Source organism: Dermacentor andersoni, chromosome 7, assembly GCF_023375885.2.
Source record: "Dermacentor andersoni chromosome 7, qqDerAnde1_hic_scaffold, whole genome shotgun sequence".
Lineage (NCBI taxonomy): Eukaryota > Metazoa > Arthropoda > Arachnida > Ixodida > Ixodidae > Dermacentor > Dermacentor andersoni.
The window spans coordinates 164,583,149-164,596,344 of record NC_092820.1 but is presented as its reverse complement, the minus strand read 5'-3'; positions in this window follow the sequence as shown (position 1 = coordinate 164,596,344).

Below are 13,196 nucleotides of genomic sequence, written 5' to 3'. Positions count from 1 at the left end.
TTCCGGCGCAAGGAAAACTAAGCGGAAAGCAGGGACAGAAAAAGCGCCAACTTGCAACTGAATTTATTACGCAGAAACACCCAATCATATACAAACAGGATTGACATGCTCAATTCCATCTAATGCACTACACGTGTAATGAACGCGCACAGACGTTATCTCCGTAGGCACCGTCAAGACATGCCATCAAGATAGAAAAATCAGCACAGCGAATCTAAAAACTGATATTCGTTATTGTACAATGCGGCCGAGGGACACTAATACAAGCATAAACCTTTTTCGTTGAGTAATGCGCTTCCAGTAATTCACACGCTTGAGAAGCCCGTCTTTTACCTAGAATACGCGTGCCCCAAACAGTTACACGCAGCCGCATGAATTCCAGTGCAAGGGAAAGTACAAACCTGTTCCATTTTTCATCGATAAGCTGCGCTCCCTTAATCAGTCATTAGTGCAACGTCATGTTTGGCCGATATATACTCAGGCGCAGCTTAGAGGTACTTCATAAATAGTGCCGACGGCACAGTGCAGAAAAGACCATGCCGTGCTTCTTTGCGCACGCAGGATTCGCCCTTCGAGAGGCAATATGGCAGCAGGGCCTCGACAGCTTATTGGGCGCGGAGAAAACCAGAGACGTCGTTCCGATTCGCAACCTTTCTCAGGTTGCCCGAGACTTCAGCCTACAATAAATGTTCATCTTTCATTATTGCGATAACAATTACATGGACACTCCAAGAGAATTTTAATGCGAAAGCGTTGTGTGTCCCGCGAGGACAAGTGCAACCCGTCTTGCTCATGTGTTCTTGTGCGTTTAGTCACGCAGTAAATATTGTCGCCAATCTGTGTCAATCTTTCAATATGTTGGTTAGCCGTGCTTGGTGGTGGGTGGGCATCTATTGTAAAAAGTGCACGTGTTCTGTTTTCCTTTAATCTTAGTTCCGTTCTCGCACTGTTTGCAACCAATCTTTCCTTTATATCTATCCCATTACCAACTATCAAAAGTAACGCGTTCGGTCACAAGCATGCGTGAGGGCATGAAGATTAAAGCCTAATGGGAACCAGATTATTCTTTGACGTCACAACAGGCAATTGGTCATTTTTAAATGTTTAGTTGTTACGGAAGTTTTATTCTATTGCCTCGTACTGTTAGTTTCCTAGTGCACGAGTGTGTCGTCCGCATTCAGGAACAAAAGTTGGAGTGGCTTTTTCCGTATGTTGCCAATGTCGTTGCCTTCTCTAAACTAGAGGCGCATCACAACTTTCTTGTCAGTTGGACGTATAAAGTTGTATACGCTACCTAGACTCGTAGCGGCTTCTGGAACATTTCATAACACTATAAACAGTAGCAGTAGTAACGAGCGATTGGAGTGCATCTTTTCCTAGTGGGAGGGGTCTTTAGTACAGGATCCTGTGGCTTTAGCTGCCGATCGAGTTCGGTTCACCAGCTGTCGCTGGTCATCCAGGCTAGGACTGAATGTTATGGATTATGATAGATAGACGATGATAGTGGTCTAAAGAAGGGAAAGACGCTTAATTCTGCAACTCAAGAGCAAGCACGGCGAAGCATCGTCAAGGGAGAGGGAGTGGGAAGTAAAATATGATAGAGAAAGAGGGAGGATGAGGCCTTATAGATTTCACTATGCGTCACAGGTGGCAGTCCTCAGCAAAGTGGCCACCGTCGTAGCGGGTGCTCACAGGGTGACCATTCCAGTGGAATCTGCAAACTCCAGCAGATTTCGCAACGCAGGGAGCTGGGGACACACCGGGAAAAGCAGGTCAGTCTCTCAGGCCGCTGGAAAGCCGTGACGTCTGTAAGTGGTGATGACAATGGAGCGTTACTGCGAAAAGGATGGGCATGCATAGAGAATATGCTCCAGAATTTCTGGGTCCCCGCACCTCTTGAATGCAAATGACGTGGCGCGGCCCTTGGCATACAGCCGGGCCGCAGTCCAGGTGCAGCCACTCCGCAAGCGCAGGAGCGTGGAACGGTCTCTTCTCGAGAAGCCGGCCATTCTCTGGAAGCGGCGTCAGGCCCCTGCCTGACGCCGGGAGTGCGGTTGAACCACACACGGGAGTGCTGGTGAATGGAGGTGAGCAGGCACCGTAGCCGATATCTTGTGTAGTCCGAAGCCGCTACCGCTCTGGTAACCGGGACTACATCGTGGTGGGTAGCTTTAGCGTAGGTATCCGCCTCCTTGTTACCGGTTATCCCGACGTGTGAGGGCAGCCAGTGAAAGGATATTGAGATTCCGGTGGTGGCTATAGCCATTAGCTTGGTAAGCAAACTGAATGTTATGGGTACTAGAAGCGCGTTCTCGTTGGCCGTGCTGTCCTGGTATCAACGGTGCATGCGCGGCCCCCGTGGGATGGGTTAGATATCCAGAGACGCGACAGACGCGAAATGCGTTTGCCTGCAAAAGCGACGAAGCCAAGTAGACGCGTACTAACGCTCCGCACAGTCAGTTCTGCAGGGCAGCGTTCTGCCTTCCACTGCTGGCAAGGGCGTTGTAAGCACAAACACTAGCGTTCCTGATAACACCTACATGTGTGCATACCAAGGGGGTTTGGTGCATACCACAACGTAGTGCCTAGTCACCTGCGCGAACTGGCACTACACTTTAAGCTACAAATGATATATTTTTTTCTGTCTCATATAGTGCGTCATTGATGTGCGACGCCTGCAACGTCGGAGGTGGTGCTCCTTATCACGCCAGTGTTGTGAGACGCTTGAAAGCTGCGAGGGCGGTGTTTAGGATGTGCAGCACCTGTTACATTGCATGCTACATTCGCGCCAAGATGTCGCTTAAGTATACTCTCAAGGCGGCGCCTGTGAAACTTCAGGTGAGCACTGTTCGTACTCGATGGCACCGTATAACATACCTTTCCGCTGAGATTGGTGACTTTGTCCATGACCTCTTTGACAGCCACGGCGGCGCCGAGTACGCTCTGTGAGACCAGGTTGTGGCCGCAGCCGTGGCCAATGTCGGGCAGGGCGTCGTATTCCGCCATGAGTGCCACCGTGGGGCCTGCGTGACAGAGCACGATTTTATTGCGTAAGCATTCTTTGGCGAGTTCCCCAGCCCTGCCACGACGAATAGTGTAATGCCTTGTATCTGCACAAAAATGCGTAATTTGCAAAGTTAGGACATTTAATCTTTATGATAGTGTAATGTAGATTATTGGCAGCTTTTAAGCGATAAGGAGCAAATTAAAGCAACAAAATAAAACAGAGAATGCTTATAGAGATAGATACACAGGGCTCCTTAGAAAAATTTACTCACCATCCCGACCCTGCAAAAGTGGATGGCCAGCGAAGCTGTTAAAACACCACTCAAATGCCGTCGACGGGGATATGAATGTTTTATTGTTCTCCCTAGTCGCACACGACGCCGTTGTTGAGCATTACGATTTTGCACTCTTCGACACTCGTTGTATTCACGCTGCTCTCCGGGAGTCTTTGCGTCGCCCGCCGCGGTTGCTGAGTGGCTATGGTGTTGGGCTGCCAAGCACAAGGTCGTGGGGTCGAATCCCCGCCACGGCGGCTGCATTTCGATAGGGGCAAAGACCCCCAGGTGGTCCAAATTTCCGGATTCCCCCACTACGGCGTGGGGGAATCAGATATTGGTTCTGGCACGCAAAACCCCATTTTTTTAACTTTGCGTGGTCTACCCATAGCGGTCTTGCAATAAACTGAATGAGTTGCTAGGTAAGTCTCTCTTTTATATATGAAGTATGGTGACATCCCTCACTGATTGTGGCCCCATTTCCAGCGAAGCAGCTTATGCAACGTAATCTTTACCGGGAAATACACGCGGAAAGAAGGAACGTTCTGCGAATTGTTCACGGGCGCCTAATCATCCATCAAGCGGTTTTGACGCTTGTATTGTGCTTTTCTTTATTGAAATGAATAGTGAGCTGTGGGCTGTATGCCTGATTCCAAAGATTTGCATTTTTGGTTCTTTGTGTTTGGTGACGGACACGAAAAATCCCGACCGCCTTGAAGCTAACAGCTTCGCTGTAAGGAGCCTGGGGTAGCTTAATTATAGTAGGGGCGCGCCATCTGATATTTGTAGATGGGTCAACTTGAAATTTGGGGGTTTGTCAACTTGAAAGTTTGGAGGAGGGTCAACCTAAATTTGTGGGTGCACGATCTTTGAAATTTATGGGTGCGCCAACCTCAATCTTCTGAGCAAGCCAACTTGAAATTTGTGGGCGCGCCAAGTTGAAATTTATGGGTGCGCCAGCTTAAAGTTTGTGATGGGCCAAGTTGAAATCTCGAGCCAAATCTCTGGCCAAGTTCGAATCTCTGGCCGGGTTCGAATCTCTGGCCGAGTTCGAATCTCTGGCCGAGTTCGAATCTCTGGCCGAGTTCGAATCTCTGGCCGAGTTCGAATCTCTGACCAAGCTGACAGTTGGGCCAAGTTGAGAGGTGGCTCAAGTTGAGAGGTGGCTCAAGTTGAGAGGTGGCTCAAGTTGAGAGGTGGCTCAAGTTGAGAGGTGGCTCAAGTTGAGAGGTGGCTCAAGTTGACAGCTGGCTCAAGTTGAGAGGTGGCTCAAGTTGAGAGGTGGCTCAAGATCGAACGTGGGCCAAGTTGAGAGGTGCATCAGGTTCAAATGTTGGCCAAGTTCAAATATGAGCCAACCTAAATTTTTGTGTGGGCCAACTTGAGATATCGGGGTGGCCCAATGTCCAACTGAACACAGCTGAGCGTTCTTCGAGTTACGAACACCTTGCGGGCAAGCGAGCGCGTTGATAAGATTGGCGCGTTTTCATTGGGCCTTACTGAGGGGCAGTCGTGGACAAGACAGCGTGCATAACACAGGCTTGGAAGGGCCACAGCTAGAGCTAGAGTTACATGTCATCACGGTGAGGCACTCTCCCCTCACGCAACGCCTCACGTGCTCTGCAACGGCTGGTGTTCCCTTTCAACCACTCTGCTCCGTCGAGATGCGTACGTGCCTGGCTTTCCGACTGAAATGGTACGATCGCTTCGAAGGGGCGGGATCTGGCGAGAACATCTGACAATTGCCTACTAAAGCCTATGCATTCTTTGCCACCGGAAAGGCCATCAACTAAGCAAGAGCAAAGTCACTGCCGAGCCAAACAATCTTTATGCCTTAGTAGATAATTCTCAAAGTTGCTGTAGTTTTTTAACCAGGAAATGCTTTCAGCTCCCGTTGTCGGCGAGCTTCCAGTGACCCGAGCTAAAAGCCAGAGCCTTTATCCGGGCACTCAAGACATCCCCCGGGCAACCAATAAAAACGTTACGAATCCGCGCTCGCTAGCTCAACCCTTTCTACAGGACCGTATTACATACATTAGCTACTGCCCAAACATGTTACAAGAACATTTCTTCCGAGTTCTTCCTAATGTTTGTTCACAATATCACTCAAGCTGTAACCTCTAGTACGCTGAACTTTTATTTGTCATTTCCAATATCGATGTTCAAAAGCAATTACACAGAACTATACACTTCCTTGTCATCTTTTAGCGCTGAGCGCTGAACGCCAGCAGTCCGCGAGTTCCGCGACGCGGGTTTTGCGCCTCCATCCAAAGAAGGCGCCAGGCTGCGTGGCGCCTCCTTCAGGCCCTTTCTACTCGCCGCGTTGGCTTAGCAGCTATGATGTTGCGCTACTAAACACGAGGTCGCGGATCAAACCCCGGCCGCGGCGGCGGTATTTCGATGGAGGGGAAATGCAAAAACGTCCCTGTCCCGTGCATTGGGGGCATGTTAAAGATCCCCTGGTGGTCAAAATTATTGCGAAGTCCCCCACTACGGCATGCTCCATAATCAAATCGTGGTTTTGGCCTGTAAACTCCCGGAATTCGTTCTTCTAGCTGGGTAATGCGCTCGGTCTCCCTGACATCTTTCGCTGCCTGCTGTGTGGCTTTCAGCCGGTCTTCTTCTTCTAGCTGGGCAGCGTCCACATATGAACCAGTAGACAGTATGGCATAGTTCAGTGTGGTGTGGTGGGGTGTGCCGTTGCGAACATCCACTACACTCATTTTAAGATTGTGGCTAGTATCATCTTCAACCAATCTGCTTTGCCGGTTGCCATTTCATGTTCACATCTACTCTTGATTACGGGAGAGCCAGTAGTATTTATTGCGATAGCACTTATATGGACACTCCAGGCGCATTTCTGCCGTCGGCGTCCCCGTGAGGTTCCGTATAAAGTCCAAGGGAGATAAAACCGTCGCCGAGTGCCGTATGCTGTATGTACGAGTGAAAGCGTACGAGGGGAAGTCGGCGAGCGCGGTTTAATCTCGCGTGCGCGAGTGAGGAACATTGGCCGGAAGCGTGCCCTCTCCTGTCGCGAGCGAGGCGGCGGGGTCTTTTCCTGCGGCTGCCAGGGCGCCTCCATGTCCTTCTCGCCGGCCGCTCCGTACATAGTGGAGACAACCACGGGCGTCTACTAAAGCATTGGGCACGCGAATAGCGGACGACGTAGTAGCGTTGCTACTCCTACTACTACGCCTTACCAGCGCTCGTGTGTCTTGAGAGCGATCTGCGACGTGGCCAAAGTGTGCTCCCGCGCGGGCCTCATCTTCAAAGCGATTTGCGATGTTTCCAGAGTGCGCGTAGTGCCGATAGCTTCGTATGCGCTATGCTTTCGACGTTTGAGATGCACGAAGGTCAATTCGCTTACTGCTGCCGCGATTCCTCACTCCAGAATTTTGACAGCGAGTTTCCGCGCTCATCGAGCGATATGTGTTCATGTTTCACCTGTGTGCGCGTGACACCTTGCTTCTTTAGTGAAAACTCGTTGGCTGGCTAGTTGGTTTGAATCCTTGATAGAATGTGTAAGCGCAACTGAACGAGGACGTAGAAAGAAGCCGACATACAACGACAGTGCTGTCTCTGTGTGTCTGTTTCTTCCTATGTCCTCGTTCAGTCACGCTAATGCATTCTATCGTTGTTAATTTAGGTAGTAAGCTAATGTTTGCAAGTTTATAAGGCCGCTGAAACTACTATATTTACTTCGTACAGCTATCCACTAATTTCCTATTGCAATCGATGCTTCGCCTTTCGAGCGAAACTGCGAATTTTTGGAAAGACCGTTCTCATGTGGTTTCTTAAGTTATACTGTAATGTTTAGAGCTAATATAACAATTTGGAACACGTGCACTTAGCAGGCATTGGATATGTTTAGGGGGCGGGAGGATGCCAGGGGGGGGGGGGGGGGCGGCGCTGTATGCTGGTTGACATTTTCAAATCCAAGTATATGGTTTAACGTATGCCGTAGCAGAAGCTGAGCTTTTAGAGACACCGAAGTGGTGGACTCCGAATGAATTTCGACCACTTCGTGTTCTTTGAAGTGCACCTAAATCAAATCACACAAGTGGCTCCTGCATAACGCCTCCTAAGGAATGCGGCCGCCGCCCCCGGGAAACTCGCGACCTCGCCCTTAGCAATAAAACGCCGCAGGTATTGAACCATCAGGTAGATTTTTTCTTATGTCACTCTTGCCTACTGTTCCTGTTTGATGTTATGCTCGTGACAGTGCTTCTGACTTTTTTTTCGTGATATTTTAATTTTTCACCTGTACGTTATTTTCTCTACCTTACTACCACTATATCTAGCTGTATCTAACAAATAAACTTGATCATTGACAAATTCCTCCTACCTCTCTCTAGTACACAAAACGTTGATGTGCCAATATAGCGTATATGTGGCATTAGTTCTTGTGGGAAACCACTGCAGTTGAGGTGCATACGTTACCTGCGCCTATGTAGATTCTCAAACACTTGTTCCCACATGACGTGCAACCTCGACTGACAGTTTACGCGGCCAGCGTCCGCGGTTGTCGATGTTCAGCTGTTACTCTTCCCATGTTGACCGAATGAAATAGTGAAATGCCTCCATCCAACCAGACGAGATGCGGTTAGACCATCGATTTACTCTGACCATGCCTCGTAAATTATGCTACGATGGAAGGGTACATGTTGCCCATAACACCGGAGTATGATATTGGTGGTGAATGGCTCTCAATTAAGCGCTACGCCGGTTGCCTCAGCGACATATGTCTCCAATTATAAAGACAGTGAATCAGAGACAAAGTGAATTTCTTCAGCTTAATTCAGTATAACGGCTAAAATTGTGCAAATACGTTTAGAAAGTTGTTAAATTCCCGACATTTCGCTAACTATAGCTCGAAATTTGTGTAATTGTGAATGTTACAATGATGAAAATGGAGTAAGAACGTTCTTGCTGCAATGCACTCGTTTATATCAAAGTACTGTTAAAATGTATGCGCTCCCAGGAAGCGGATCCATCCAGTGGATGTAGTAAAAAGCAGTTGGTATGGCCAAAGACGACGTTCCCTCTTCACTAGTGTGGGCATTCTTCTCGATAGTGCGCTGTTAAGTCTCAATTCAGGAATGCAGCTGATCTCTTTGCTACTTTGTAAAAGATCGTGCGTATTATCGTGAGTTCGGACAACCAAGAATATATTCAAATACAGCTTTTCATTTATAAACGGAGACCATCGCCACTTAATTATCTGGCGCTTATCAATTGTGTGTATCACGTGCTGTGACGACAGGTGGCGCGTACGACAGAAACAGGGAAGCCTATGCTATTCACCTATCCAAGTGAGTCAAAAGCCCGTACAAGAACAAGTAGTCCGAATATGCGAAATCTCGAATACCAATCGAATATTTTATGACATTGGATTCGTAATGGCTTCGAGAATTCGATATCCCAAAATATCGAATAATATTAACTGTCAAATGGTTCATCAGTAATTGCGCTTATTAGAAGGCTTGAGAGAATAATATTTCTGGAAATCGACAGCTGACCGCTTCGTATGTCATCGTAATTCAACTGAGCGGGCAGAGCTGAGCCATTCCTGAAATCTGTGTTCCCAATAAGCGTGCTGCCGGAGGCATCATTGTATATTCAAAGGTACCGGTTATGCGCGAGAGTACAAAGCGGATAATCGCAAATTTGTTTACACAATAACTCGGTTATCTGATCAAGTTCGCCTCGATTTTAGGCTACCTGTGGATTTGTCTTGATTTCAGCACAACTAATATTCGCTTTCTTTAATGTTCGCATCACTAAATTAGTCGAGGTATATCAACCATACATTTTAGTCGTCCGTAAGCACTAATGAATAGGACCCTCTCCATGAACCAAATATTTTGGAATGAAACAAAAATATTTGCCATTCGATTAGAAACCGGGATATTCCCATTTTTATTAAATTCAGTTTTTTTACTATTCAAGCACCGCTGTAATGCTCACACTTCTACATCAGGGGAAACTGGACCAATTACTTTGTAGAGAGCATGTATTTGTAAAAAAAAAGCAATTAAATATTACTTGTTGTAAATCTTAATTCCTGTGGTAATTATTTCTTTAGTAATTTGTTTGCTGAACATTATCTGCGACTGAGAACTCTATCCGGCATACTAAAACGCTACTATAAGCTATGAGTTAAGTTTCCCTTGCCTAAAGTCGAAATATTTAGCTTTGAAACTGTGTGAAGTAGATATGATACCTTCGAAATTACAGGGTTAACAGCTATCGCTCTAAATCATGGCTTTCTTCCACGTACCGTTGGTGCCTCCCGGCGCAACGTATTCAGCCCTGAACGCCGTGTCCATGTAGTGGCGTCGTCGCACATTGAATCCCTGCCTTTCCAGAAACTCGCACAGCCTGTCGTGGGCCTTGGTTTCATGCAGCGCTGTCTCTGGATTCCCCCAGAGGAACTTGCTCACGTCCAAGAGTTCGTTCGCTTTGGCCTCCAAGACATTTCGCACCAGGGATGAAAAATCCGCAGCCATCGCCTGTGCAAACGCAATGCAAGTCAGGGTGGTCCGGCGCTTTCCAATTCTTGAGTTCTACTAATTTGTAACTCTAAAAAAAAATTAAACTTGGCGGGGTTTTACGTGCCGCGATCACGATATGATCATGAGGCACGCCGCAGTGCGGAACTCTGGATTAATGTTGACCAACTGGGGTTCAACATGCACTCAATGCGTGGTACATGGGTATTTTTTTTTTCATTTCGCCCCCCATCTAGATGAGGCCGCCGTGGCCAGGATTTGATCCCGCCCCTTCTGGCTTAGCAGCGCAACACCGAAGCCACTACACCACCGCGTGTTTATTATTTTTTTTAGAATTCATTGGTCTTCTATGTCGAACTTGTAGCTGTTGCACAACTACACGATTCTACACAGTACTGAAAAAGACAATAGCGTGAGATATTACGAGAACATAATCAGAACAGGGATAATGCACACAACGCAGTTTGCTCGCTATTCACGTCTTGCTTGCGCCTCTACTATATCGCCCATTCTGGCCTTCCTTACGGAACATGAACTCGGCCTGTTGAACAAAATGAGGTTTCGATACATCTGTTTCTATGAATTTCTCATCAAGCCATCTAATCATCCGCCGTCCTCAATAGCTTTACTCTTCCCTTGATATCTGTTCTGTTACCGGTAAGATATTGTATCTGTAGCTGATATCTGTTATGTTACCTGTAAGTAAGCGTACCCACCACACTATCCACTTCGGGCATTACTACATGGCCTGCCCAACTTCATTCTTCTTCTTAACCCTAGCTCAGCTATTGGTGCTTTATGTTGTTGCGGGGCATTTAAATAGGACCATGCGTGCAAGCACGAGACGGAGAGGAAGTAGTAGACTGTCTCCTGGAGCTGTGACCTTTGTACCGGCCTCCGCGATGACCACTAACTTTTACCCATGTAAATAGTTTTACGTACATTTGTGTATCGGGCTTCCTCTTCGTAACACTATCTCTAATATATATTGCCGTTTTCCTGCGCATATTACCGCTATGCCTGTCATTTTCAGTTCCATGGCTCCTTCTCCAGTTCTTAGCTCCCTCTCAAGCTTTGCTGCAACTTTCCGAGCTTCTTGGCTACAAATTACAATTGGTAGAACTACTCGCATACATTAATTTTCGAGGATATTGCTAAGTTGTTGGAGAAGCACCTCCCGTATGCGCTTCAACCGAATTGTTAATCGTCCGCAAATTTACCCTCTAGCAAACAGCTTGCGTTTCTTTTAGTCCAGCATTGGGGACAATACAAGTGGCTGTGCATTGCAGTTATCTAACAATCCCATCAACTTTCGCAAGAGCCGCCTACCGACTTCCACACACCAAGACCCACTCGCCTTGCAACAGGACAGCGCAGTTCTCTTGAAGTGAGCAGAACAGGCGTGCGAGCTGGAATCGGGAGGGGTGCCGAAGGTCACGGACTTCACAAAGGTTACTCGGTAACTTGTTGCAAGAAGTTAGACGATGACAGCAACACGATATTTTTGACCGCTTTTAGGCGCTACACATATATACTATTCTTTTCGATGATTGCGATGATGATTACGGCGTCAAAGCATGACATATACCCACTAAGGGTCCAAGATTCGAGTTGGCACAGCAAAAATGCATTGATTGAGCAGAGTTTTCAAACCCAATAACAAATATTCGCCAAAATGGCTTATACTGGCGACGACGTAGTGTTATGGGCCGCACGAGGTCGGGGGTATGATTCCCGACCTGGGCAGATGCATTTCTCATCATCATCCGCCCGGTTACGCCCACTGCAGGGCAAAGGCCTCTCCCATACTTCTCCCGCAACCCCGGTCATGTACGAGTACTAATTGTGGCCATGTCGTCCCTGCAAACCCTGCAAAGTTCTTAATCTCTTTGGGTTCATATAGGAGGTTTTCTCATATAGGAGGATTTCTATGGAGGCCAAATGCAAAAATAAAATGATCATGTAATCAGATTTAGATGCACGTTTAAAGAAACCTAGGCGGTCAAAATTAATCCGGAATCTCCACACACCGGGTGCCTCATAATGATATTGTGGTTTTGGCACGTAAACTCGAAATTGCTTTTACTGGATAAATGAAACAAAAGAAAACAAGTTAGGTATCTGATTGAAGAGCCAAAGCACGAGTTATAATTCTTTTGTGTTTAGTTGACTACCAAAATGAGACCAAATGATGTCAAATGGGATAAAAATTAACCTCAAGGGATGTTTCCTATACGTGGCGTTTCATGCTTGTTCCCCAGTATGAGTATTGCAGAAGGTTCTGGTTCCCCTGCTTCATCATATTGCTGTTCCATCTATTAAGGTGAAGCTTCCTTGCCAAGTTCCAGGCACTCTTTAGTGCGTATCTGGCCTCTAAAGCCTAGCTCATTTAAAGGCATGTTGCCGTCCAGTGGAAGTGCAGCGAAGAAGTAGTTTACGATTTTATCGCTTCCAGCATGGAACTTAGCACATCATGGAATTGATTGATTTGGAGGCAGTGAAATTTTATGCAGACCAATCTTTTAAAAATCTTGAAAATGACCCCTAGTTCGAGACATTCATTATCACATTCCGAAGATGAATCGAGCCAATATCGATACTGAGCGCGTCCCGCTCCACGTCAGACAGCCACGCTCCGTAAAGAGATGCGGGGGCGGAGCTTGAATGATCGCGTGCCGCGGCAAATCCTGACCCGAGACAAAGCTTGCCAAGCACAGCGTGACGCATAAGTAGCTGCGACAACTGGCCGAGACGTTCGGTTTCCAACTTCCTCGCGCTTGTCGCCACGGGGTGTTTCAGTTTGATAAAATAGCGGAGCCCCCTTTATCTGCGCTCATGCGGCGCTCGGTTTCGATATTGCCTGGATTTGCCGTTGAAATTCGGCGATAAATACCTCGAATTAGGTGCGACATTCGAGAGCTAAAATAATGAGAGTGCATTAAAATGTGCCTGCCTTCAAATTCGCCGTTCAACTGCCGCTAAAGCACTAATAAAAACTTAATATTTGTGAATTAGTCTTCTGAAGCTCGCGTTATTAGCGGAATATTATGTCCACCTCGCCTGGGAACTCGCATGCAATAACACCACGTTCGCTGAGCTTATAGCCTTTCTATAAAAATTTGGTAGTGTCTAAAAAAGACTCTGCATACATGCCGTACTCCATGTAAATATGTATATATAATATCCAGCCTGTCTCTAACTCACTGCAAATAAAATCATTTCTTCCTATAACATGCTGCTCTATAACGCTGATATTTATACCTCGAAAACCACAATTTATACGCACACACAGAAATTTCACGAGCCAATCGCACCAAGAATGCTTCGGTCTACGTAAATGTCAACTGAAGTTGAGTCCGCCTTTTTTTTTTGCTTTCTCTTTCCTTGCATACGTACCCACCCA